This window comes from Arachis hypogaea, chromosome 4 (genome assembly GCF_003086295.3).
Source record: "Arachis hypogaea cultivar Tifrunner chromosome 4, arahy.Tifrunner.gnm2.J5K5, whole genome shotgun sequence".
Classification (NCBI taxonomy): domain Eukaryota; kingdom Viridiplantae; phylum Streptophyta; class Magnoliopsida; order Fabales; family Fabaceae; genus Arachis; species Arachis hypogaea.
The window spans coordinates 51,234,974-51,262,769 of NC_092039.1; positions in this window are offsets into that span (position 1 = coordinate 51,234,974).

The following is a 27,796-nucleotide window of genomic DNA, read 5'->3' on the forward strand; positions in this document are numbered from 1 at the left end:
AATCCCCAAATCAAACATTTTCTTACTACCAAAGTTTCTCAAAAGATTCTCCCACACTTAAATGTAACACACTCCTTCAACCTAAGCTAATCAAGGATACAACCCAAGGTAATTCATGGTTTTCCGCTTATGGTTGTAATGCGCTAAAATCAAGAATAATGGGGTAAATAAAGCTCAAAGGGGTTTAACAATGGTAAATGCAAAGGGTAGGCTATATGGAAAAAGTAAGCTTTTAAATAAATATGGCCTTAATCATGCTCAATGCAATTCAAAACATCAATTATCGGAAATAAAGAGTAAAGCAAAACCAAGATTACAGTCATAGGAGAGATATAACACACAATGAACAAAATTAGTGGTTAAAATTGTGTAACCACTCTTTAAAGCTCAAAAAATCTCAAGGAATTCATTCTTTACTCTTCTATGTTCCATAAGAAATCTATTCAAACAAGTTTGAAAAATAGTTTTCCAATTAATTCAATAGAGAGCCCAAAATTCTTGGAAAATCTTGTTGTTTTTCACCAAAATTATTTCCTATATATGTATGTATGTATGTTGTGATGGATGCAAAATTTTTCAAAGTTTCCTAGTTTTTCTCCTAATTTTCAACAAGCAAAAAGTAACATCAACAATTAGGATTAAAATGAACTAGGTATAAGCTACTCACATCCTCCAATCACAATCCATATCTATAGTATATACCATGCAATATAAAATGCAATATGTATGTATATACCAAAATGAAAGTACAATAGTAGATATAACCAAAAGCAACTAATATATATATATATATATATATATATATATATATATATATATGTATGTATATATATATACCAAAGTAAAAAGTGCATAAGTCAAAGTACTAAAAGTATCCACAAAAGCATAATAAAAACTGAAAATAACTAAATGACAAGTGTTGGGGAAGAGAGTATTTACACCCAAAAATAGTAGATCCTCCCCCACACTTAGATGATGCACGGTCCTCCGTGCCAAAAACAGACCGAGATGATCAAATCTACAAAGCTCCACGGCCTGGCGGTGGTAGGTGGTGATGACGTTGTTAGACGATGATGTCGGTGGATGGCCGTGGTGTAGGATCTGCTCTAGTCTCCTCAGATGTGTGGCTAGCTTACTCTGATGCAGCTGTCGGCTAGGCCTCAACTGCCGGCTCCTCAACAATGTGATCTGCAGGCTCCTCAACCATCTGATCTGCAGGCTCCTCAACTGTCGTCTCTGCCACTGTCTGCTTAGGAGGCTCATCTGCCTGGCCAGCTTCAGCTGCTGGCTCCTTCGGTGCCGGCTCCTCTGTCTCAGGCTCAGGCTCAGGTGTGTAACAGCCCCAATTTTCAAGTACGTGATATCTTTTTTAAAAATACAGATTTTTTTGGAAGATCAGTAAGGGGAGAACTTTTGCTATATCATCAAGTATCTCAATCCTCATTTTCATTATGACATCTTTAAGATAGAACCTTTTCTGAGGCAAGCTCGATAACGTAGTCACGAAGAACCCAGTTTTTGAACCGTATTGGTTAGGAGTTTTGATTCTGTTTTTCGAAAATAGTCTCAGTTTGACGAACTGGACTCGATTCATGAGAGAAGAGAGATAATAGCATAATATTATCATTATATTAGTATTAGAAGCTTCTTGAATGATATTATAAGGTCACCTGGTCAATTTTAGTTAAAAACAGAAAATTGGTTTAACCGGGTTCACAATTTACTGGTGCAGCTTAACACCAGCAATCTCTGATGATTTTAGAAATGCTAAGGCCTCATCATACATGATCTATTCTCATATTAAATATTTTACTAGTGTCTTTTATGCTAGTAGCTCAGAAAAAAATTTTTAGAGATGTTTTTACATGTGTTCTGATACACCTAGTTTTAGTAGTTATACACCTGAGATATTTTAATATTATTTTAATCCACCTTCAAGCCAACCAATCAAAACCCACCCTACACCCCCAAGACACTCCAAGGCTGTCTCATTTCTTCATTTTGGCCGAAAATAACAAGAGAGAAAAGAGAGAAACTTTCATGAACACTTAATCTTCAAAGCTTGATTTCTTCTTAACTAAAACTCAAATCAAAATTCTGATTTCACCAAAATGATCCTCTCTTCTTCCTCTACATAACCATATAACATATCAAGGCTAGAAATAAGGTGAGATGGCTGTCTCCCTCCCTCTTCAATTCGGTTTTCAAGGAAAACCATGCAAAACATGTGTTTTCTTGATGTTTTTCCTTAGGAATCATGCTTAACTTGACTTGAGGGCCAAGAAACGTGAATTTACAGCAAGTCTAAGGTTAGAAATCACTTCCTAACATGTTTAATGAGATTTGGTTAGTTGAGGGTTTTTGGATTTAAAGTTGTTCTTGATGTGATTTAGGAGGAAAAAAGTGCTTAAGGACCACCTGAAAGTTTAACCGAATCGGGAGCAGCAAAACCAGGTAGGGTTTGACGAAATTAATCTTGATTGATTGTGTTTGAGTTGTGTAATTATGATATGGTTTGGCTGTGCTTGAAATTGATTTTTTATATGAGTGATTCTTGATGAAATTTTGGCAAAAATTTGATGAAATTTGATGATATTTAAGCTATGAATGCATGTTCTTGTGGCTGATGGAATTTCGAACCCTAACCTTTAAATTGGGATTCAATTTGAGTTAAAATCATGTGGAAAAGATGGGGTTTTAGTGGCTGGGAATTTATTATGAATTATGGTAAAAATCGGTTGCTGAAAAGACTGAAAAACGGATAAAAACAGAGAAAGAATCTGAAGAATTTACGAAGAACACGAAGAACACTTTGAGTGTGATGAAGAACATTGAAGAACACCTTTTAGATCTTAAAAAGGGCAAGGTTGTAATTATTTTGGTGTTTGAGGGATTATTTAGTAATTTCTAAAAGTTAGGGTGGTTAAAGTAGAAATATTAAAAGTTACGGGTGGTAAAAAATAAATTTTAAAGGTTAAAAGTTAAAGTAGGGTAATTTTTGAAAATTTAATGATAAAATAATAAATAATAATAAAATATTAAATAATAATATTTAATTAAAATTAATATTTTAATAAAAATAATAAAATAATGTGGAAAAGGCAGTTTTCTGTAAGCTTTAGAAAGACAACTTTAAGCGTAGAATCTCATAATTACCTTCATAAAACACTTAGGGAGTGGTAATAACATATTATTGAGGCAAAGATAAAAGAAAGATAAAAAGTTAAAGAAAAGATAAAAACCAAAGAAAAGTCTGTAAAATTTTAATGACAGAAAAACAAACAGAGATTAGTGAACGAACTAGGACAACATAGTTAGTTCTTGAGTTCTAACTAGGGTTAGGTATAATATGAAAAATTAAACTGTTTTAGTATAGACTTAATGAACCTATACTTGGAACAAACTAACTATTCATACCGAAATTTACATAAGCTTTAAATACATATGTTAAGCAGAGAAATCAGAGCAGAGTAAAGAAATACAGAGAACAAAGTAACCAGAGAAGAATAAAGGGATACAGAGAAAAGAGTAATCAGAGCAAAGTAAAAAGACAAAGAGAAAATAGTAATATGATAAAAAGAAATGGTTTGAGTTAAGATGTTGTAAAAGTAAAAGCTGTAGAGTTTGTATAGCATGATTGAACAGAGAAAGAAAGAGGTAATGCATAAGAATGTGAAAGTGATGATGAATAATGAGAATGTTAATGAGTGATGATAATGAGAATGATTATGTAAGAATCTGCTACAGAGAGGCAATCAGATAGATGGTGGTATGACCACTGAGAACGCTTTCCTGGGATACCTTACTATAATGCTTTGCTGTAAGACAGAGGTTGCTTACAGAGGTATCGATGTTAGTGTGCTCCTGTAAGATAGAGGTTACTTGCAGTGAGTGTGTTGTTGCTCTTGTAAGACAGAGGTTGCTTACAGTGAGTGTGTTGTGCTCCTGTAAGACAAAGGTTGCTTACAGTGAGTGTGTTGCGCATATATCGGCTAATAAGTGCCGCCCTGCAAGACAAAGGTTGCTTGTAGTGGTTACCCTGCAAGACAAAGGTTGCTTGGAGTGGATATTGCCAACAGGAAAGCCTTATCTAGACAGAGGTTGCTGGGTAACGTCGGGAGTGGGTATGTAACTGACAAATGAGCTCATTACCTGCACTAGGGCTAGACATGCATCACATTTGGTTGCGTATTTCCTATGTTATGATTGTTGTTGGAATGTATGCCTTTTTGTTTTCATTCTATTCTATGTGTCTCTGTTTTGTTTTCTTGTATTCTTTTGTTTGTGTTTTGCTTTTTATTTTCTCTATTTTCTCCATTTATTTGTTTCTTCTATCTACTGCTTCTCGGTATTCTGCTATTTATCTGCTAAACAACACGGAATTAATGAACGTAACTAATAACCCCGACCCTACTAAGAACTCTCCAGTTTTTACCCCTTCTCTTTCCTTTCCCCCTTCAGATGGAAGCATGAGTACCCTTCCGTAGTTTGCTGATGACTGTTCTGCAAAGAGGATTCTGCTCTAGGTAGTATTTTGAGTCTAGAGTGAACTCCATTACCTGTTTATATGTATATACTGTGAGGCCAGCCAACGTCTGCACCCTGCTTATCTACAAACTTTAGCCTAAGTCCTCCGTACGATGTTGCTGTTATGTGGCCACTCGATGAAGTACTTGAGAGACACTCTTTGATGACATATGACCGTGCAGAGGAGTAGTAGACGACCTTCCACCTTTTGATGACATTCCACCTGACTTGAGTTTTGAAGACCTAGAACATACTTTCCCCCGCTTTAGTAATTTAGAGGGACTAGGTGAGTATAGAGTCTAGGCTAGCCTGGGCACCAGCTTAGGGACTTCTTGAATAGGTCAGGACCTCGGATGTTGTATGTATATATATGTATATAGTTATTATCTAGCTATGTCTAGGGGTGTTCTAACTAAAAGTCTATACTCTAATAAAGGCTGGATCACCGAATATTATCAACTGCTTGTGATGTATTTATGTGTGGTTGTTTGTAACTATTTTATATATTATCAGTTGTGAATTGATTATGAATGATACTGTTTGTTAATCCAAACATTTTTAAAAAAAGTACCTCGTAAAATAACTACACTTTTAACAACGAATTAGGCACATATAATAAATAATAGATAATAATTAGGAAGACATGTTGGTAGCGCTCAATTTCTAGTATGATCATGACGTACCAGAAATTGAGTCGTTACAATTTGGTATCAGAGCAGTTCGTTCCCAATAGAGCATGTGGAGTGGACTGACTATGCTTCATTGCATACTCTGTCGTGTGTCTCATGCTTATAGGATATCTCAATCATATGTGTTGCATGATTGTTTCTGTGTTTTCATTTTGGGAATGTTCACACTTAACATGAGGTATTGAGACTGATCACCTTAATAATGATTGTTTGGTGTGAACAGGACTATAATGAGACCACGGAGACGGAGTGCGCGGGAAGGAACCACTAGTGATAACCGAGAGAGAGGACAGGAAACCTTTATGGCTACGATGAACATTGTAGCTGAGGCAGTGCATGAGGCTGCGATGGCTGCTACTAGGGCTATTGAGCGTCTCGGAATGAGAAATGAAAATAGAAACAAAAACGGAGAGGATAATGGAAACAACGAGGTTGATCCAGCGCTTCTTGATAAACCCATGACCCTTGGTACTTTTCTGAAAGTGAATCCACCTAAGTTCAAAGGTACACTAGTTGCGACTGATGCTGAAAACTGGTTCCGAGGCATCGAGCGATCACTACGAGCACAATATGTTCCAGAAGGCCACCATGTAGAGTTTGCTACTTATATGCTCGAAGGAGAGGCTGAGTACTGGTGGCAGGGGATACAGCAACGGTTGCAACAGAATGACGGTGACATTCCTTGGGAATCCTTTAGAGATGAATTCAATAAGAAGTATTTTCCGAGAGTAGCACGTGATGCCAAGGAGATAGAGCTTATGCAGCTGAAGCAAGGGGATATGACTATTGCTGAGTATGCCCGTAAGTTTGATGACTTGTGCCGTTTCTCTAAGATTTATCAAGGGAACCCAGCAGACTTTGTGGAATAGAAGTGTTTGAAGTTTGAAGGAGTACTCCGAGAAGAACTGATGAATTCTGTTGTTCTTCTAGAGATAAGAAATTTTGCTGAACTGGTGAATAAAAATAAACTAGTGGAAGAATGTTCAAAGAAGGTGGCAATAGCTCGAGCGAATCGTAAGGAAGCCTCAAGAAGAGACTTTATTCATGATCTAGCCCCTGAAGGTCATAACTTTAAGGCCAATGGTCAGTTCTAGCGCCAAAATGGAAATCAATAGAATGGTAACTGTTCTGAGGGTTACCTGAAACTGTAGGTCGATCTCGGTCGAGATCTTCTGTGTTGGTCGGAGCCGACGTGTCCGGCAGGTGTATAGCGGCCGGAGCTGGTGTGTCCGACTTGTGGAACTGAGAGTGCTGGTGATCCTTTATCACCGAAGGGTGGGGGGTACCTGCAAGGGACTCCGATGCTTAAGATAGCAAGGGTATTAAGCAGGTATTGAGTAGAATCAGAGTGTGAGTTATACCTGGGTGCTCCAGTGTATTTATAATGGTGAGATGTGGCCTCCTGTGGATAAGATAAGTTAGTTATCTTATCTTATCTTTATCTTATTTTCAAGTGAGGTCATCTTATCTTCAAGGGAACCGCCCTTCTCTTGTAGGCTTGGGCTGCCTTAGGATCTGGGGCGTGTTCCTCTATTTGGGCCCTTTGTTTAGGCTTTCTCGTGACTTGGCCGAGCTCTTTGAGAAATGGTCGGATTGTCCTGACATGAACAGGTCGGTCGCTTTGTCTGTAGAACATCCCGGGTCGGACAACTCGACCCAGGATATGAACAGTACCCCTGCTTGAGCTCGGTTTTCTTTTTGAGGTCGAGTCCTTGACTTCGGTCTTTCTTTGGTGAAGCCGAACTCAGGCATTTTGTTGATTCCTTTTGTAGCAGCTTTGAATGTAGAACGTTTCTTCTAAAAGACGCGCGCTTTTATATCGGCACTTTTTTTTTGGGAACGTGCGAGGGTTTAATGCCTTCTTTAATTTGAGCATTAATTGCCCCGTTTCCCTTTGGCTCTTTACTTTGATTTTGAAAACTCAGAAATGGTTTCTCTCCTTTAGCCTTTTCGTAACTTCTTTTCTCTGCTCTCTCTGCTTTCTATTCTTTCGTTTGCGCTTCTGCTCTCTTTTGGAGTTTTTGTAGTTTTCGTGTTTTCTCTTCTGCGACATTGCTATTGTTCGCGTTTTTGCTTGTAAGAGGGCGTTCCAGATTTCATCTTCCATCTTCAATTTCTTTGAAGCTTGCTATTCTTTCCAAGTTAGTACTGGCTTTCTTGTAGCTTCATTTTCATTTTTTTTGGTGAAGCTTTGATTTTGCATGTTTGAAAGTTTGAATCTTTTCATGGTCTTGTATTTTCTTGACATGTTTTTCCCATCTTTCCTTTATTCATTCTCTTGGCTTTTCCGTTGAGGCTTTCTAGGATTTTATTGTCGCTTATGGTTTTTTTCCTACCTAATACTTGATAAAGATCTGCGTCTATTCCTCGCTTTGTTTGGAGATTTGCTTTTTGTCTGATCTTGAAAAAGGTTGCATCTTTAATGGTCTCTACTTGGCGTGTTTGGTAGAATGTAACGATTTTTGTGTTTCTCCTTGAAGAAAGGTGTTTGCTGTTTTTTGAATTTCTTTTTGAGACATGCTGGGATGTAAGCTTGTAGATTGATTTCTGGAAACCTTGCTTTGTTACTACCTCCAAACGATGCCCCAGGACTTTGGTTTGAGTCTTGGGGTTTTCCTTTTCTTTGTTTCATCGCCTGAGAAATATTGACCGAGTTGTTTTCTCCTTTGTCCGAGATGTTTGTGGTAACCCCATCTTCTTTTCTTACTTGTAGGGTTAGTTGGCCTCATGTCTTCTCGCAATAATATTGTAGAGATGTCTTCCAGAATTCCCAAGGGGATGTCCGATTGGCTGGACTCCCTTGTTTTGTTGTGTGTTTCTGTTGTGGATGCTGAGTTTTGCACAGAGCTGAGGAAGCGCCATAGGATTTATGGTAACAATGCCCGTGAGGAGGATTATGAGCTTGTTGCTCCTGATTCTGACGAGAGAGTTTGTTTTCCGACTTCCGTTGAGGGAGAACGTCCCTTCTTTTATGCTTATGAATACTTCTTTAGTCAGTTGAATGTTACTTTTCTTTTTACTACTTTCGAGACCGACCTGTTGTGCTCGTGTAACATTGCCCCATCCCAGCTTCACCCAAATTCCTGGGGTTTTATTAAAATTTTCCAGTTTCTCTACCGAGAATTAGATGTAACACCCTCTCAAACTCTTTTCCTTTACTTGTTTGTTTCTGCCAAGCCTGGCGGTTCTTCAAAAAAGAAAGCTTCCTGGGTTTCCTTCAGGTCCGCCCAGGGCCATAAAGTTTTTGCTATGTATGACGAGTCCTTTAAGAACTTCAAGAATTACTTCTTTAAGGTTCGTGCTGTCGAGGGGGCCCGCCCCTTTTTTCTTGATGAAAATGATGAGCCTTCTTTCCCTCTAAAGTGGCAGAAGGATGTAAGAGTGTCTCGCTATACCTGGGAGATGCTTGATGATGTTGAGCGCGCCTTTGTTGTTGTTCTTGAGGATCTCTGGGGGAAACCACCCCATCTTGATACAAAAAGGTTTTTGAATGACCCATCCTTGGTTCGGACTGTTTTGGGTACTTGTCTGACTTGTTTCTATACTTGTTTCCCCTTTTTTTTATTGGATTTGTAACTCTTTGTTGTGGCTGATTTTGTATTTGCAGAGATGTCAAAGAACAATGACTCCATGAAGGCCTTTAAAAGGGCAAAGAAGGCAACTGCTGCTCTAAACATCTCGGCTAAAGTGGCTGGAGAGGGATCTTCTCAGGTTCCAGTGAAGCCTCCTGTGCCAAGTTCTCCCGGGCCGAGGAAAGCAATTCCTATTCCTCGGTTTCGTTAGGTCGATCCTCCACAGACTTCTGCCGTTGCTTTTGGTGCTCCTCCTTTAAAAAAGCAAAAAACGTCCGAGCCGTTTAACCTGTATGCCCCGGATTTTGATGCTATCGAGTTTGTTGACCAGCAAATTGCCCCCTATGGTGGGCTTTCTATGGACAACGTGTCTCTTCTTCAACATCTGGATTTTATCACCAAAAGTAGTGTGAAAATGGCTCATATGGGTGTGGCTATTTTCCGGATAGTTTAGCGGATCCCGATTCATGCCACAAAATCCTTCATGGAGGAGGCCAAATCAGAATTTGATCGGATCAAGGGTCTGAAGGATGAGTTGGAGGTGAAATTGGTGAAGATAGAGAAGGAGTTGGAGGGTGAGAAGGCCAGTTCTATTGCCTTGGTTGCTTATTTGAAGTTGGCTGAGGACATGGCACTGAAGCATAAGGATAGCTATGTCTCAGTTTATAGGGAATTAATACATCTCCGGGATGATTTGGAAACTGCTCGGGTTAATTATGTCGAGCTTCAGGGTCACCTTGTGGGCAGCGTAACTACCGCCTCCGAGAACCTGATGGTGCAGTTCTGGATTGTTGCTCCTGATGCCGACTTGACTCTCGTCAGCCTGGACAATGTTGTGAGGGATGGTAAGATTGTCCCTGATGACCAGGATGATGATGATGCTGACCCTCCCCCAATGCCTTCTCTTAAAGTGTTGACCTCCTCGGTTCCTCCCGTTACGTCCGATCCGGATTGCCAGATTCTGAACCGGGATGATGGAACTGTAGATGCTGTGCCTATTCAGACTTGCCCTCCTTCTCCCCGTACTGATGCTGCCGGGAAGGCTCCAGATCTTGGTTGATCTTCTTTCTAAGTATTTGTGTAAATAGCCCAGTTTGTGGGCTTTTGAATTGTTTATTGTTTTGTTTAACTGTTGATGCTTTTTAGTTGCCTGCCTGGCAACTTTTTATTTTGAAAAACAAAAGTAGCTTTCTGAGGCTGATTTCGGTGGCCTCTTAAAGCTTTATCATACTTATGCTGTTATTGTGCTTTAACATGGTATTTGTTGGAATCTTGCTGCTTGGCCTCTTTAGATTGCTTTCGTACTTATTGTTTGTAGCTTGGATCCTCTTGAGTCCGTGACTGTGGGGGGTCCGACTTGTTTCTCGGTTTCCTTGCTTTTGTTTGTATTTTTAGCGCCTCATAACCGATTTCTTTATGCTGGTCCCCTTCTAAGTTATTTTTGTAATCCTCTTTTCCGGATCTTTGTCAGGTCTCTTTAAGGGATTACTTTTATAACTTATCTTTGTAGGAGACCGACTTCGCTAGGTCGATCTCTTCCTAGTTGTTATTGTAATCCTCTTTCTTGGACCATTGTTAGGTCTCTTTCAGAGATTACTTTTACAACTTGTCTTGTAGGAGCCCGACTTCGTTAGGTCGATCTCTTCTAAGTTGTTTTTGTAATCCTCTTTCTTGGACCTTTGTTAGGTCTCTTTCAGGGATTACTTTTACAACTTGACTTGTAGGAGACCGACATCGTTAGGTCGATCTCTTCTAAGTTGTTTTTGTAATCCTCTTTCTTGGAACTTTGTTAGGTCTTTTTTAGGGATTACTTTTACAACTTGTCTTGTAGGAGACCGACTTCGTTAGGTCGATCTCTTCTAAGTTGTTTTTGTAATCCTCTTTCTTGGACCTTTGTTAGGTCTCTTTCAAGGATTACTTTTACAACTTGACTTGTAGGAGATCGACTTCGTTAGGTCGATCTCTTCTAAGTTGTTTTTGTAATCCTCTTTCTTGGACCTTTGTTAGGTCTTTTTCGGGAATTACTTTTACAACTTGTCTTGTAGGAGACCGGCTTCGTTAGGTCGATCTCTTCAAAGTTGTTTTTGTAATCCTCTTTCTTGGACCTTTGTTAGGTCTCTTTCAAGGATTACTTTTACAACTTGTCTTGTAGGAGACCGACTTCGTTAGGTCGATCTCTTCTAAGTTGTTTTTGTAATCCTCTTTCTTCGACCTTTGTTAGGTCTCTTTCAGGGATTATTTTTACAACTTGTCTTGTAGGAGACCGACTTCGTTAGGTCAATCTCTTCTAAGTTATAGCACCTCCTCTTTAATAGGGTTGGCCAGACCTCTTTTCAGGGATTTGCTGATAACTTGGTTTGACTATGTCCGACTTTTTAGTATCGGCCAGTCTTTTTTAAGTTATGATATAGCAATCCATAAGACCTCGTCAGGTTCTTTTTGGGATCACTTTCGATAACTTTTTGCATTACTCTGTGTTCATCTTTGCCGATTTGTAGATGGTGGTTTTTTGTCCCGGTTTGATCGATCTTTTAGGTGAATCGCATTTTCACCTTTGTCGGTCGATCATTCCTATCGAGATCGTACAGTGAATCTGTTCTTCACTTTCTGTCGATCTGTTGCTTTATAATCGGACGATGAAGACTTCAGATTAATGCGTCTTGGGAATTTGTAGAATATCTGAAATGTATTTTATTTATATATAGGCGGGAGTTTTTCGTACCCTTAAGTCTCAATCTTGACGCCTCATTAAAAACCCTTTTCAGGAAAAAGAGTGCATCTTGAGATCTTTTACCTTTCCTAGCTATAGTACCTTCTTAGGTTACAGGCGTGCCATGATTTGGGGAGTTCCTGTCCCTCGAGTTCAGACAGTTTGTAGTAGCCCTTCCCAAGTACTTCTGTGACTCGGTAGGGTGCTTTCCAGTTAGCTGCCAGCTTTCCTTCTCCGGGTCGAGTTGTTCCAATATCATTTCGGGATTAAGATGAGATCATTCTCCGTGAAATCTCTTGGCACTACCTTTTGATTATACCTGGTAGCCATTCGCCGTTTTAGTGCTTCTTCTCTGATCCGAGCTCTTTCTTGGATTTTTGGAAGTAGGTCGAGCTCTTCTCTTTGGAGTTGAGAATTGGTTTGTTCATTGTAGTGGACTACTCGGGGAGATCCTTCTTCGACCTCTATTGGAATCATTGCCTCCACTCCGTATGTTAATCGAAATGGTGATTCGTTTGTGGTAGAATGAGGGGTTGTTCGATACACCCATAGGACTTGTGGAAGTTCCTCGGCCCAAGCCCCCTTTGCTTCTTGCAGTCTCCGTTTCAGTCCGGCCAATATGTCTTTGTTGGCTACTTTGGCTTGTCCATTGGCTTGGGGATGTTCGACGGAGGTGAACTGGTGTTTTATATTCAAGTCGACCACTAGTTTTCTGAAGCCTGCATCTGTGAATTGGGTGCCGTTGTCTGTGGTGATGGAATATGGTACCCCGAACCTCGTAATAATGTTCCTATATAGGAATTTCTGGCTTCTTTGGGCAGTGGCGTTGGCTAGGGGTTCTGCCTCGATCTATTTTGTGAAATAGTCTAGTCCTACTATGAGGAATTTTACTTGTCCCGATCCCTGTGGGAAGGGTCCGAGAAGGTTGAGTCCCCATTTTGCAAATGGCCAGGGTGAGTTCACGCTGATGAGCTTTTCTGGTGGGGCGATGTGAAAGTTGGCATGCTTCTGACATGGTGGGCATGTCCTTACAAATTCTGTAGCTTCTTTTTGTAGAGTTGGCCAATAGAATCCCGCCCGAAGTACCTTTTTGGTGAGAGCTTGTGCTCCAAGATGATTACCACAAATGCCGCTATGCACTTCCTCCAGGACTTCCTTTGTGCTGGAGGTCGGTACACATTTTAACAATGGTATTGATATCCCTCTTTTGTACAGGGTGTTGTTTATGATAGTGTAGTACTGTGCCTCCCTTTTCAACCTCTTTGCCTCCTTTTCATCTGTATGGAGCACTTCTGTTTTGAGGTAGTTAATTATGGGGTCATCCATCCTTGATCCCGACCTGTTATGGCTAGGATTTTTCTTCTTCCGATATTGATGGGTTCTGCAGTATTTCCTGGATGAGGCTTCTATTGTTGCCCCCTGAATTGGTGCTGGCTAGTTTTGAGAGTGCGTCAGCTCGGGCATTTTGCTCGCGGGGTATGTGACAAATCAGAGAATATAGGATCTGCCACATACCCCGCGAGCAAAATGCCCGAGCTGACGCACTCTCAAAACTAGCCAGCACCAAACCAGGAGGCAACAATAGAAGCCTCATCCAGGAAATACTGGAGAACCCATCAATATCGGAAGAAGAAAAAATCCTAGCCGTAACAGGTCGGGATCAAGGAAGGATGACCCCCATAATTAACTACCTCAAATCAGAAGCGCTCTCTACAGATGAAAAGGAGGCAAAGAGGTTGAAAAGGGAGGCACAGTACTACACTATCATAAACAACACCCTGTACAAAAGAGGGATATCAATACCATTGTTAAAATGCGTACCGACCTCCAGCATAAAGGAAATCATGGAGGAAGTGCATAGCGGCATTTGTGGTAATCATCTCGGAGCACAAGCTCTCACCAAAAAGGTACTTCGGGCGGGATTCTATTGGCCAACTCTACAAAAAGAAGCTACAGAATTTGTAAGGACATGCCCACCATGTCAGAAGCATGCCAACTTTCACATCGCCCCACCAGAAAAGCTCATCATCGTGACCTCACCCTGGCCATTTGCAAAATGGGGACTCGACCTTCTCGGACCCTTCCCACAGGGATCGGGACAAGTAAAATTCCTCATAGTAGGAGTAGACTATTTCACAAAATGGAACGAGGGAGAACCCCTAGCCAACGCCACTGCACAAAGAAGCCGGAAATTCCTATATAGGAACATTATTACGAGGTTCGGGGTACCATATTCCATCACCACAGACAACGGCACCCAATTCACAGATGCAGGCTTCAGAAAACTAGTGGCTGACTTCAATATAAAACATTAGTTCACCTCCATCGAACATCCCCAAGCCAATGGACAAGCCGAAGCGGCCAATAAAGTCATATTGGCCGGACTGAAACAGAGACTGCAAGAAGCATAGGGGGGCTTGGGCCGAGGAACTTCCACAAGTCCTATGGGCGTATCGAAAAACCCCCCGTTCTACCACAAACGAATCACCATTTCGATTAACATACGGAGTGGAGGCAATGATTCCAATAGAGGTCGAAAAAGGATCTCCCCGAGTAGTCCACTACAATGAATAAACCAATTCTCAACTCCAAAGAGAAGAGCTCGACCTACTTCCAGAAATCCAAGAAAGAGCTCGGATCAGGGAAGAAACACTAAAACGGCGAATAGCTACCAAGTATAATCAAAAGGTAGTGCCAAGAGATTTCACAGAGAATGATCTCATCTTAATCCGAAATGATATTGGAACAACTCGACCCGGAGAAGGAAAGCTGGCAGCTAACTGGAAAGGACCCTACCGAGTCACAGAAGTACTTGGGAAGGGCTACTACAGACTGGCCAAACTCGAGGGACGGGAACTCCCCAGATCATGGCACGCCTGTAACCTAAGAAGGTACTATAGCTAGGAAAGGTAAAAGATCTCAAGATGCACTCTTTTTCCTGAAAAGGTTTTTTAATGAGGCGTCAAGATTGAGACTTAAGGGTACGAAAAACTCTTGCCTATATATATATATATATATATATATATATATATATATATATATATATATATATTTGCACTTCCTTTAAATAAAATACATTTCAGATATTCTACAAATTCCCAAGACGCATTAATCTGAAGCCTTCATCGTCCGATTATAAAGCAACAGATCGACAGAAAGTGAAGAACAAATTCACTGTATGATCTCGATAGGAATGATCGACTGACAAAGGTGAAAACGCGATTCACCTAAAAGATCGATCAAACTGGGACAAAAAACCACCATCTACAAATCGGCAAAGATGAACACAGAGTAATGCAAGAAGTTATCGAAAGTGATCCCAAAAAGAACCTGACGAGGTCTTATGGATTGCTATATAATAATTTAAAAAAGATTGGCCGATACTAAAAAGTCAGACCAAGTCAAACCAAGTTATCAGCAAATCCCTGGAAAGAGGTTTGGCCAACCCTATTAAAGAGGAATTGCTATAACTTAGAATAGATCGACCTAACGAAGTCGGTCTCCTACAAGACAAGTTGTAAAAATAATCCCTGAAAGAGACCTAATAAAGGTCGAAGAAAGAGGATTACAAAAACAACTTAGAAGAGATCGACCTAACGAAGTCGGTCTCCTACAAGACAAGTTGTAAAAGTAATCCCTGAAAGAGACCTAACAAAGGTCCAAGAAAGAGGATTACAAAAACAACTTAGAAGAGATCGACCTAACAAAGTCGGTCTCCTACAAGTCAAGTTGTAAAAGTAATCCCTGAAAGAGACCTAACAAAGGTCCAAGAAAGAGGATTACAAAAACAACTTAGAAGAGATCGACCTAACGAAGTCGGGCTCCTGCAAGACAAGTTGTAAAAGTAATCCCTGAAAGAGACCTAACAATGGTCCAAGAAAGAGGATTACAAAAACAACTAGGAAGAGATCGACCTAGCGAAGTCGGTCTCCTACAAAGATAAGTTATAAAAGTAATCCCTTAAAGAGACCTGACAAAGATCCGGAAAAGAGGATTACAAAAATAACTTGGAAGGGGACCAACATAAAGAAATCGGTTATGAGGCGCTAAAAATACAAACAAAAGCGAGGAAACCGAGAAACAAGTTGGACCCCCCACAGTCACGGCCTCAAGAGGATCCAAGCTACAAACAATAAGTACGAAAGTAATCTAAAGAGGCCAAGCAGTAAGATTCCAACAAATACCATGTTAAAGCACAATAACAGCATAAGTATGATAAAGCTTCAAGAGGCCACCGAAATCAGCCTCAGAAAGCTACTTTTGTTTTTTAAAAATAAAAAGTTGCCAGGAAGGCAACTAAAAAGTGTCAGCAGTTAAACAAAACAATAAACAGTTCAAAAGCCCAAAAACTTGGCTATTTACACAAATACTTAGAAAGAAGATCAACCAAGATCTGGGGCCTTCCCGGTAGCATCAGTACGGGGAGAAGGAGGGCAAGTCTGAATAGGCACAGCATCTACAGTTCCATCGTCCCGGTTCAGAATCTGGCAATCCGGTTCGGACGTAACGGAAGGAACCGAGGAGATCGACACTTTAAGAGAAGGCATTGGGGAGGGTCAGCATCATCATCATCCTGTTTATCAGGGACAATCTTACCATCCCTCACAACATTGTCCAGGCTGACGAGAGTCAAGTCGGCATCAGGAGCAACAATCCGGAACTGCTCCATCAAGTTCTCGGAGGCGGCAGTTACGCTGCTCACAAGGTGACCCTGAAGCTCGGCATAATTAACCCGAGCAGTTTCCAAATCATCCCGGAGATGCATTAATTCCCTATAAGCTGAGACATAGCTATCCTAATGCTTCAGTGCCATGTTCTCAGCCAACTTCAAAGAAGCAGCCAAGGCAATAGAGCTGGCCTTCTCACCCTCCAGCTCCTTCTCTACCTTCGCCAACTTCACCTCCAACTCTTCCTTCAGACCCTTGATCCGATCAAATTCTGATTTGGCCTCCTCCATGAAGGATTTTGTGGCATGAATTGGGATCCCCTGAACTATCCGAAAAATAGCCGCACCCATATGAGCCATTTTCACACTACTTTTGGTGATAAAATCCAGATGTTGAAGAAGAGACACGTTGTCCATAGAATGCCCACCATAGGGGGCAATTTGCTGGTCAACAAACTCGATAGCATCAAAATCCGGGGCATCCAGGTTAAAGGGCTCGGATGTTTTTTGCTTTTTTAAAGGAGGAGCACCAGAAGCAACGACAGAAGTCTGTGGAGGATCGACCTGACGAAACCGAGTAAGAATTGCTTTCCTCGGCCCGGGAGAACTCGGCACAGGAGGCTTCACTGGAACCTGAGAAGATCCCTCTCCGGCCACTTTAGCCGAGATGTTTAGAGCAGCAGTTGCCTTCTTTGCCCTTTTAAAGGCCTTCATGGAGTCATTGTTCTTTGACATCTCTGCAAATACAAAATCAGCCACAACAAAGAGTTACAAATCCAATAAAAAAAGGGGAAACAAGTATAGAAACAAGTCAGACAAGTACCCAAAACAGTCCGAACCAAGGACGGGCCATTCAAAAACCTTTTGTATCAAGATGGGGTGGTTTCTCCCAGAGATCCTCAAGAACAACAATAAAGGCGCGCTCAACATCATCAAGCATCTCCCAGGTATAGCGAGACACTCTTACATCCTTCTGCCACTCTAGAGGGAAAGAAGGCTCATCATTTTCATCAAGAAAAAAGGGGCGGGCCCCCTCGACAGCACGAACCTTAAAGAAGTAATTCTTAAAGTCCTTAAAGGACTCGTCATACATAGCAAAAACTTTATGTCCCTGGGCGGACCTGAAGGAAACCCAAGAAGCTTTCTTTTTTGAAGAACCGCAAGGCTTGGCGGAAAGAAACAAGTAAAGGAAAAGAGTTTGAGAGGGTGTTACATCTAATTCTCGGCAGAGAAGCTGGAAAATTTTAATAAAACCCCAGGAATTTGGGTGAAGCTGGGATGGGGTAATGTTACACAACCACAACAGGTCGGTCTCGAAAGCAGTAAAAGGAAAAGTAACGTTCAACTGACTGAAGAAGTATACATAAGCATGAAAGAAGGGACGCTTTCCCTCAACGGAAGTCGAAAAACAAACTCTCTCGTCAGAATCAGGAGCAACAAGCTCATAATCCTCCTCACGGGCATTGTTACCACAAATCCTATAGCGCTTCCTCAGCTCTGTGCAAAACTCAGCATCCACAATAGAAACACACAACAAAACAAGGGAGTCCAGCCAATCGGACATCCCCTCCAGAACTCTGGAAGACATCTCTACAATATTATTGCGAGAAGACATGAGGCCAACTAACCCTACAAGTAAGAAAAGAAGATGGGGTTACCATAAACATCTCGGACAAAGGAGAAAACAACTCAGTCAATACTTCTCAGGCGATGAAACAAAGAAAAGGAAAACCCCAAGACTCAAACCAAAGTCCTGGGGCATCGTTTGGAGGCAGTAACAAAGCAAGGTTTCCAGAAATCAATCTACAAGCTTACATCCTAGCATGTCTCAAAAAGAAATTCAAAAAATAGCAAACACCTTTCTTCAAGGAGAAACACAAAAATCGTTACATTCTACCAAACACGCCAAGCAGAGACCATTAAAGATGCAACCTTTTTCAAAGATCAGACAAAAAGCAAATCTCCAAACAAAGTGAGGAACAAACGCAGATCTTTATCAAGTATCAGGCAGGAAAAAACCATAAGCGACAATAAAACCCTAGAAAGCCTCAACGGAAAAGCCAAGAGAATGCATAAAGGAAAGATGGGAATAACATGTCAACCAAATACAAGACCACGAAAAGATTCAAACTTTCAAACATGCAAAATCAAAGCTTCACCAAAAAAAAATTGAAAACGAAGCTACAAGAAAGCCAGTACTAACCTGGAAAGAACAGCAAGCTTCAAAGAAATTGAAGATGGAAGACAAAATCTGGAACGCCCTCTCACAAGAAAAAACGCAAACAATAGCAATGCCGCAGAAGAGAATACACGAAAACTACAAAAACTTCAAAAGAAAACAAAAGCGCAAACGAAAGAACAGAAAGCAAAGAGAGAAGAGAAAAGAAGTTATGAAAAGGCTAAAGGAGAGAAACCGTTTTTGGGTTTTCAAAATCAAAGTAAAGAGCCAAAGGGAAACGGGGCAATTAATGCTCAAATTAAAGAAGGCATTAAACCCTCGCACGTTCCCAAAAAAAGCGCAGATATAAAAGCGCGTGTCTTTTAGAAGAAACGTTCTACATTCAAAGCTGCTACAAAAGGAATCAACAAAATGCCTGAGTTCGGCTTCACCAAAGAAAGACCGAAGTCAACGACTCGACCTCAAAAAGAAGACCGAGCTCAAGCAGGGGTACTGTTCATATCCTGGGTCAAGTTGTCCGACCCGGGATGTTCTACGGACAAAGCGACCGACCTGTTCAGGTTAGGACAATCCGACCACTTCTCAAAGAGCTCAGCCAAGTCACGAGAAAGCCCAAACAAAGGGCCCAATTAGAGGAACACGCCCCAGATCCTAAGGCAGCCCAAGCCTACAAGAGAAGGGCGGTTCCCTTGAAAATAAGATGACCTCACTTGAAGATAAGATAAGATACGTAACTTATCTTATCCACAGGAGGCCACATCTCACCATTATAAATACACTGGAGCACCCAGGTATAACTCATACTCTGATTCTACTCAATACCTGCTTAATACCCTTGATAACTTAAGCATCGGAGTCCCTTGCAGGTACCCCCACCCTTCGGAGATAAAGGATCAGCAGCACTCTTAGTTCCATAAGTCGGACACACCAGCTCTGGCCGCTATACACCTGCCGGACACGTCGGCTCTGACCAACACAAAAGATCTCGACCGAGATCGACCTACAGTTTCAGGTAACCCTTGGAACAGCCGCCAATCTCCCATTGAGTTGTTGTACCTCTTTGACGCAGGCTGGACTTTTCATGTTGAGTATGGCCTGGCATTTATCTGGATTTGCCTCGATTCCTCTTTGTGTGAGCATAAAGCGCAAGAATTTACCTGCTTCCACTTCGAAGATGCATTTAGCCGGGTTGAGTTGCATGGCGTGCTTTCGTATGGTGTCGAACACTTGAACCAAGTCGGTTAGTAATGACTCTTCACTTTGTGTCTTTATCAACATGTCATCCACATAGACCTCCATGATTTTTCCGATGTGGTCTGAGAAGACTTTATTCATTAGCTTTTGATAAGTGGCTCCCACGTTCTTAAGGCCGAAAGGCATTACGATGTAGCAATAATTTGCTTTCGGTGTGAGAAACGAGGTTTTTTCTTGATCCGGTGGATACATTGAGATCTGGTTGTACCCTGAGTATGCGTCCATGAATGAGAGATACTTATATCCCGATGAGGCATCTACTAGAGCTTCGATGCTTGGGAGTGGATAAAGGTCTTTTGGGCAGGCTTTGTTGAAGTCGGTGTAGTCGGTGCACATTCGCCATTTCCCATTTGACTTTCTCACCAAGACGACGTTTGCTAGCCACAGTGGGTATTTAACTTCTCTTATGAACCGTGCCTCTAGTAGTGCTTGTACTTGTTCTTCTACAGCCTGAGACCGTTCTGGCCCAAGTTTTCTTCGTCTTTATTGTACCGGCCGGGATCCCGGGTAGACTGCCAACTTGTGGCTCATTAGTTTGAGGTCTATGCCTAGCATGTCAGCAGCTTTCCATGCGAAGAGATCAACATTATCTCGTAGGAACCGTATTAGTGATTCCTTTGTGTCTCCTTTCAGGATCGTGCCAATATTAGTTGTTTTGTCCGAGGTATCTCTGATCTGGACTCTTTATATTTCTCCTTCGGGTCGTGGGCGGAGTTCTTCTCATCTCTGAACACCGCCGAGTTCGATTGTGTGGAACTCTCCTCCTTCGCCTCGGAGGTTTAGACTTTTGTTATAACAGTGACGCACCATCTTTTGATCTGCTTTTATTGTAGCTATCCCTTCTGCAGTTGGGAATTTCATACATAGATGTGGAGTTGAAACTATTGTGCCGAGTTGATTTAACGTTGTCCGACCTATTAAGGCATTGTAGGCTGAGCTTACGTCGACCATGATATAATCTATCTTGAGTGTTCTGGATTGGTTCCCCTTTCCGAAGGTTGTATGTAACGATACGTACCCTAGTGGCTGTACTGGGGTATCCCTAAGTCCGAACAGGCTGTTCGGGTATGCTCTTAGCTCTTTTTCTTCTAAGTCGAGCTTGTCGAAGGCAGTTTTGAATAAGATGTCGGCGGAGCTTCCTTGGTCAATTAATGTACAGTGGAGGTTGGTGTTTGCCAATATGATTGTGATGACCATGGGGTCGTCGTGTCCTGAGATGATTCCGGATGCATCTTCTTTGGTAAACGTGATTGTTGGGATGTCTGGCGCCTCCTTCTTTCCTTTGACATGGTATACTTCTTTGAGGTGTCGCTTGCGGGATGATTTGGAGATTCTTCCTCCAGTAAATCCACCGTGTATTACGTGGACGTGTCTCTCCGGTGGGCGGGGTGATCGTTCAGACCGTCCGACATCTTCATCCCTTCCTCTTTTTCTTGGTTCTTCGTCCCGATTGGCCAAGAACCGATCTAGCTTTCCTTCTGGTGGACGAAATTGTGATCATCAATAATGGCTCCAAAGACTTGGTGCTTTTCAAACGTGAATCACACTTTATCACAACTCCACACAACTAACCAGCAAGTGTACTGGGTCGTCCAAGTAATACCTTACGTGAGTAAGGGTCGATCCCACAGAGATTGTTGGTATGAAGCAAGCTATGGTCATCTTGTAAATCTCAGTCAGGCGGATAACAATTGATTATGGGAAATATAAAGAGATACTTGCTTAAATAATAAAGGATAGAAATACTTATGTAAATTAATGGTGGGAATTTCAGATAAGCGTATGGAGATGCTTGTCCCTTGTTGAATCTCTACTTTCCTACTGCTTTTATCCAATTTTGTCATTCCCTACTATGGCAAGCTGTATGTAGGGCATCACCGTTGTCAATGGCTACATCTCATCCTCTCAGTGAAAATGGTCCAAATGCTCTGTCACAGCACGGCTAATCATCTGTGGGTTCTCAATCAGGTTGGAGTAGAATCCAGTGATTATTTTGTGTCTGTCACTAACGCCCAGCCTTCAGGAGTTTGAAGCTCGTCACAGTCATTCAATCTCGGAATCCTACTCGGAATACCACAGACAACGTTAGACTTTCCGGATTCCCATGAATGCCGCCATCAATTCTAGCTTATACCACGAAGATTCTAATTAAGGAATCCAAGAGATATGCACCCGGCCTCAGGTAGAACGGAAGTGGTTGTCAGTCACGCGTGTTCATAGGTAAGAATGATGATGAGTGTCACGGATCATCACATTCATCAAGTTGAAGTGCAACGAATATCTTAGAACAGGAATAAATCGAATTGGATAGAAGATAGTAGTAATTGCATTGAAACTTGAGGTACAGCAGAGCTCCACACCCTTAATCTATGGTGTGTAGAAACTCCACCGTTGAAAATACATAAGTGAAAGGTCCAGGCATGGCCGAATAGCCAGCCCCCATGATCTGAGAACTAAACGTCCCAAGACTGAATAATAGAATCCCCAGATTGAATAATACAATAGTAAACTATCCTATTTATACTAAACTAGCTACTACGGTTTACAAGAGTAAGTAATTGATGCATAAACCCACTTCCAGGGCCCACTTGGTGTATGTTTGGGCTGAGCTTGATCTATCCACGAGCTGAGGCTTCTTTTGGAGTTGAACGCCAAGTTCTAACGTGTTTTGGGCGTTCAACTCCGGTTCGTGTCGTGTTTCTGGCGTTTGACTCCAGACAGCAACATGAAACTGGCGTTGAGCACCAGTTTACGTCATCTAATCACGACTAAAGTATAGACTATTATATATTTCTGAAAAGCTCTGGATGTCTACTCTCCAACGCCGTTGAGAGCGCGCCATTTGAAGTTCTGTAGCTCCAGAAAATCCATTTCGAGTACAGGGAGGTCAGATTCCAACAACATCAGCAGTCTTTTGTCAGCCTCCTTATCAGAGTTTTGCTTAGGTCCCTCAATTTCAGCCAGAAATTCCCTGAAATCACAGAAAAACACACAAACTCATAGTAAAGTCCAGAAATGGGAATTTAGCATAAAAACTAATGAAAACATCCCTAAAAGTAACTAGATCATACTAAAAACTACTTAAAAACAATGCCAAAAAGCATATAAATTATCCGCTCATCACAACACCAAACTTAAATTGTTGCTTGTCCCCAAGCAACTGAAAATCAATTAGGATAAAAAGAAGAGAATATACTATAAATTTCAAAATATGAAAGAATATTAATTCTAATTAGATGAGCGGAACTTGTAGCTTTTTGCTTCTGAACAGTTTTGGCATCTCACTTTTTCCTTTGAAGTTCAGAATGATTGGCTTCTCTAGGAACTTAGAATTTCGGATAGTGTTATTGATTCTCCTAGTTAAGTATGTTGATTCTTGAACACAGCTACTTTTATGAGTCTTGGTCGTGGCCCTAAGCACTTTGTTTTCCAGTATTACCACCGGATACATAAATGCCACAGACACATGACTGGGTGAACCTTTTCAGATTGTGACTCAGCTTTGCTAGAGTCCCCAATTAGAGGTGTTCGGAGCTCTTAAGCACACTCTTTTTGCTTTGGATCACGACTTTAACCACTCAGTCTCAAGCTTTTCACTTGGACCTGCATGCCACAAGCACATGGTTAGGGACAACTTGATTTAGCCGCTTAGGCCTGGATTTTATTTCCTTGGGCCCTCCTATCCGTTGATGCTCAAAGCCTTGGATCCTTTTTACCCTTGCCTTTTGATTTTAAGGGCTATTGACTTTTTCTGCTTGCTTTTTCTTTTTCTTTCTATTTTTTTCGCAAATTTTTTTCTGCAAGCTTTTGCTTTTTCACTGCTTTTTCTTGCTTCAAGAATCAAATTTATGATTTTTCAGATCATCAATAACATTTCTCTTTGTTCATCATTCTTAAGCATTGTTTAAGCATTCATTCAAAAAACAAAAAGTATTGTCACCACATCAATATAATTAAATTAAATTCAAGGATAATTTTTGAAATTTATGTACTTCTTGTTCTTTTGAATTAAAAACATTTTTTTTAAGAGAGGTGAAGGATTAATGGAATTATTCATAACTTTAAGACATAGTTACTAACTACTAATGATCATGAAGTAGAGACACGAAACATAGATGAACACAAAACATAAAAATCGAAAAGCAGAAAAATAAGAACAAGGAATGAACCACCTTTAGTGGCGTCTTCTTCTTGAAGGACCAATGATGTCCTTAAGCTCTTCTATGTCCCTTCCTTGCCTTTGTTGCTCCTCCCTCATTGCCCTTTGATCTTCTCTTATTTCATGGAGAATGATGGAGTGCTCTTGATGTTCCACCCTTAATTGTTCCACATTGTAACTCAAATCTTCTAAGGAAGTGTTAAGTTGTTCCCAATAGTTGTTGGGAGGAAAGTGCATCCCTTGAGGCATCTCCGGGATTTCTTGGTGATGAGCTTCCTCATGCGTCCCCATGAGTGGGCTCTCTTGTTTGCTCCATCCTTTTCTTAGTGATGGGCTTGTCCTCCTTAATGAGGATGTCTCCTTCTATAATAACTCCAGCTGAGTAACATAGATGGCAAATAAGATGAGGAAAAGCTAGCCTTGCCAAAGTAGATGACTTATCGGCTATTTTATAGAATTCATGGGAGATGACTTCATGAACTTCTACTTCCTCTCCAATCATGATGCTATGAATCATGATGGCCCGATCCACAGTAACTTTAGATCGGTTGCTAGTGGGGATGATGGAGCGTTGAATGAACTCCAACCATCCTCTAGCCACAGGCTTGAGGTCCAGTCTTCTTAGTTGAACCGGCTTGCCTTTGGAGTCTTTTTTCCATTGAGCTCCTTCCACACATATGTCCATAAGGACTTGGTCCAACCTTTGATTAAAGTTGACCCTTCTAGTGTAGGGGCGTACATCTCCTTGCATCATGGGCAAGTTGAAGACCAACCTCACATTTTCCAGACTAAAATCTAAGTATTTCCCCTGAACCATTGTAAGATAGTTCTTTGGATTTGGGTTCATACTTTGATCATGGTTCCTAGTGATCCATGCATTGGCATAGAACTCTTGAACCATTAAAATCCCGACTTGTTGAATGGGGTTGGTTAGAACTTCCCAACCTCTTCTTTGGATCTCATGTCGGATCTCCGGATACTCATTTTTCTTGAGCTTGAAAGGGAACTCAGGGATCACCTTCTTCTTGGCCACAATATCATAGAAGTGGTCTTGATGGGCTTTGGAGATGAATCTTTCCATCTCCCATGACTCAGAGGTGGAAGCTTTTGTCTTCCCTTTTTCCTTTTCTAGAGGATTCTCCGGCCTTGGGTGCCATCAATGGTTATGGAAAAATAAAAAGCTTATGCTTTTACCACACCAAACTTAAAATATTGCTCGCCCTTGAGCAAGAGAAGAAAGAAGAGAAGAAGAAGAAGAAGAAGAAAAATATGAAGGAGAAGGGGAGGTGTAGGTTTCGGCCAAGGTATAGAAGAGGGGGTTGTGTCGTGTGAAAATGAAGTAGAATGGAGGGGTATATATAGGGAGGGGGGAGAGGGTAGGTTCGGCCATTTAGGGTGGGTTTGGGTGGGAAAGATTTTTGAATTTTGAAGGTAGGTGGGGTTTATGGGAAAGAGTGGAGGGATGTGAGTGGTGAAGGGGGTAATTGGGAAGAGAGATTGAAGTGATTGGTGAAGGGTTTTGGGGAAGAGTGTTTATTGGAAAGAGAGAATGAATGTTGAGAAGAGGGGAGAATATGTTAGATGGGGATCCTGTAGGGTCCACAGATCCTGAGGTGTCAAGGAGTTACATCCCTACACCAATTAGGCATGTAAAATGCCTTAGCATACCATTCTGGCATTTAAACGCCGAAGTGATGCACGTTCTGGGCGTTCAATGCCCATGTGCAGCATGTTTCTGGCGTTGAACGCCAGTTCCATGCTTGTTACTGGCGTTCCGTGCCCGCTTTCCTCAGGGCACATTCCTGACGTTCAAATGCCAGGATGTTGCTTGTTTCTGGTGTTCAGCGCCAGATCCATGCTCTGTTCTGGCGTTGAACGCCAGCCAGATGCACCTTACTGGCGTTTAAACGCCAGTAAGTCCTTCCTCCAGGGTCTGATTTTTCCTTTGCTGTTTTTTATTCTATTTTTAATTTTAATATTTTTTTCGTGACTCCTCATGATCATGAACCTACAAAAACACAAAATAATAATAAAATAAAAAGAAAATTAGATAAATAAAAATTGGGTTGCCTCCCAACAAGCACTCTTTTAATGTCACTAGCTTGACAGTGGGTTCTCATGGAGCCTTAGAGAAGTTTAGAGCATGATGAAGGTTTCCCAACACCAAACTTAGAGTTTGAATGTGGGGTCTTCTCAACACCAAACTTAGAGTTTGGTTGTGGCCTCCCAACACCAAACTTAGAGTTTGATTTTGGGGGCTCTTTTGGACTCTGTACTGAGAGAAGCTCTGCATGCTTACAATCTTTTGTTACAGAGGGATGGCCGTGTGCCTTAAACATAAGGTAGTCCCTATTCAATTGAAGGACTAATTCTCCTCTGTTAACATCTATTACAGCACCTGCTGTGGCTAGGAAAGGTCTTCCTAGTGTCTAGGATTATGAAATCAGCAGGGATGTAAAGGCCTTCAACCTTTACCAACACATCCTCTACTAATCCATAAGCATGCCTTACTAACTTGTCTGCCAATTGTAATGAGAATAAGGCAGGCTGTACCTCAATGATCCCTAGTTTTTCCATTACAGAGAGTGGCATAAGATTTATCCCTGACCCCAGGTCACACAGAGCCTTGTTAAAGGTCATGGTGCCTATGGTACAGGGTATTGAGAATTTGCCAGGATCTTGTCTCTTTTGAGGTAAGATTTTCTGAACCCATGTATCTAGTTCACTAATGAGCAAGGGAGGTTCACCTTCCCAAGTCTCATTACCAAACAACTTGGCATTCAGCTTCATGATAGCTCCTAGATATTGAGCAACTTGCTCTCCAATCACATCTTTATCCTCTTCTGAGGAAGAATAGTCTTCAGAGCTCATGAATGGCAGAAGGAGATTTAATGGAATCTCTATGGTCTCTATATGAGCCTCAGATTCCTTTAGGTCCTCAATGGGGAACTCCTTCTTGCTTGTGAGACGTCCCAGGAGGTCTTCCTCACTAGGATTTTCGTCCTTCTCCTCCCTTGTGCATTCGGCCATATTGATTACATCAATGGCCTTGCACTCTCCTCTTGGATTTTCTTCTGTATTGCTTGGGAGAATACTGGAGGAGTTTCAATGATTTTCTTACTCAGCTGGCCTACTTGTGCCTCCAAATTTCTAATGGAGGATCTTGTTTCACTCATGAAACTTAAAGTGGCCTTAGACAGATCAGAGACTATATTTGATAAGTTAGAGGGGCTCTGTTTAGAATTCTCTGTCTGTTGCTGAGAAGATGATGGAAAAGGCTTGTTATTACTTAGCCTGTTTCTTCCACCATTATTAAAGCCTTGTTGAGGCTTTTATTGATCCTTCCATGAGAAATTTGGATGATTTCTTCAGAAGCTGCCTCTTTAGTACTGTTGGATGCATTTTGCCATCTATTCAGACTTTGAGAGATCATGTTGACTTGCTGAGTCATCACTTTGTTCTGAGCCAATATGGCATCCAGAGCATCAATTTCAAGAACTCCCTTCCTCTGAGGAGTCCCACTATTCACGGAATTCCTCTCAGAAGTGTACATGAATTGGTTATTTGCAACCATGTCAATAAGTTCTTGAGCTTCTGCATGCGTTTTCTTTAGGTAGATAGATCCACCTGTAGAATGGTCCAATGACATTTTGGAAAACTCAGATAGACCATAATAGAATATATCTAATATGGTCCATTCTGAAAACATGTCAGAAGGACACTTTTTGGTCATCTGCTTGTATCTTTTCCAAGCTTCATAGAGGGATTCACCATCTTTTTGCTTGAAGGTCTGAACATCCACTCTAAGCTTGCTCAACTTTTGAGGAGGAAAGAATTTATCCAAGAAGACCGTGACCAGCTTATCCCAGGAGTCTAGGCTATCTTTAGGTTGTGAGTCCAACCATATTCTAGCTCTGTCTCTTACAGCAAAAGGGAAAAGCACGAACCTGTAGACTTCAGGATCTACTCCATTCGTCTTTACAGTCTCACAAATTTGTAAGAACTCAGTTAAAAACTGGTTAGGATCTTCAGATGGAAGT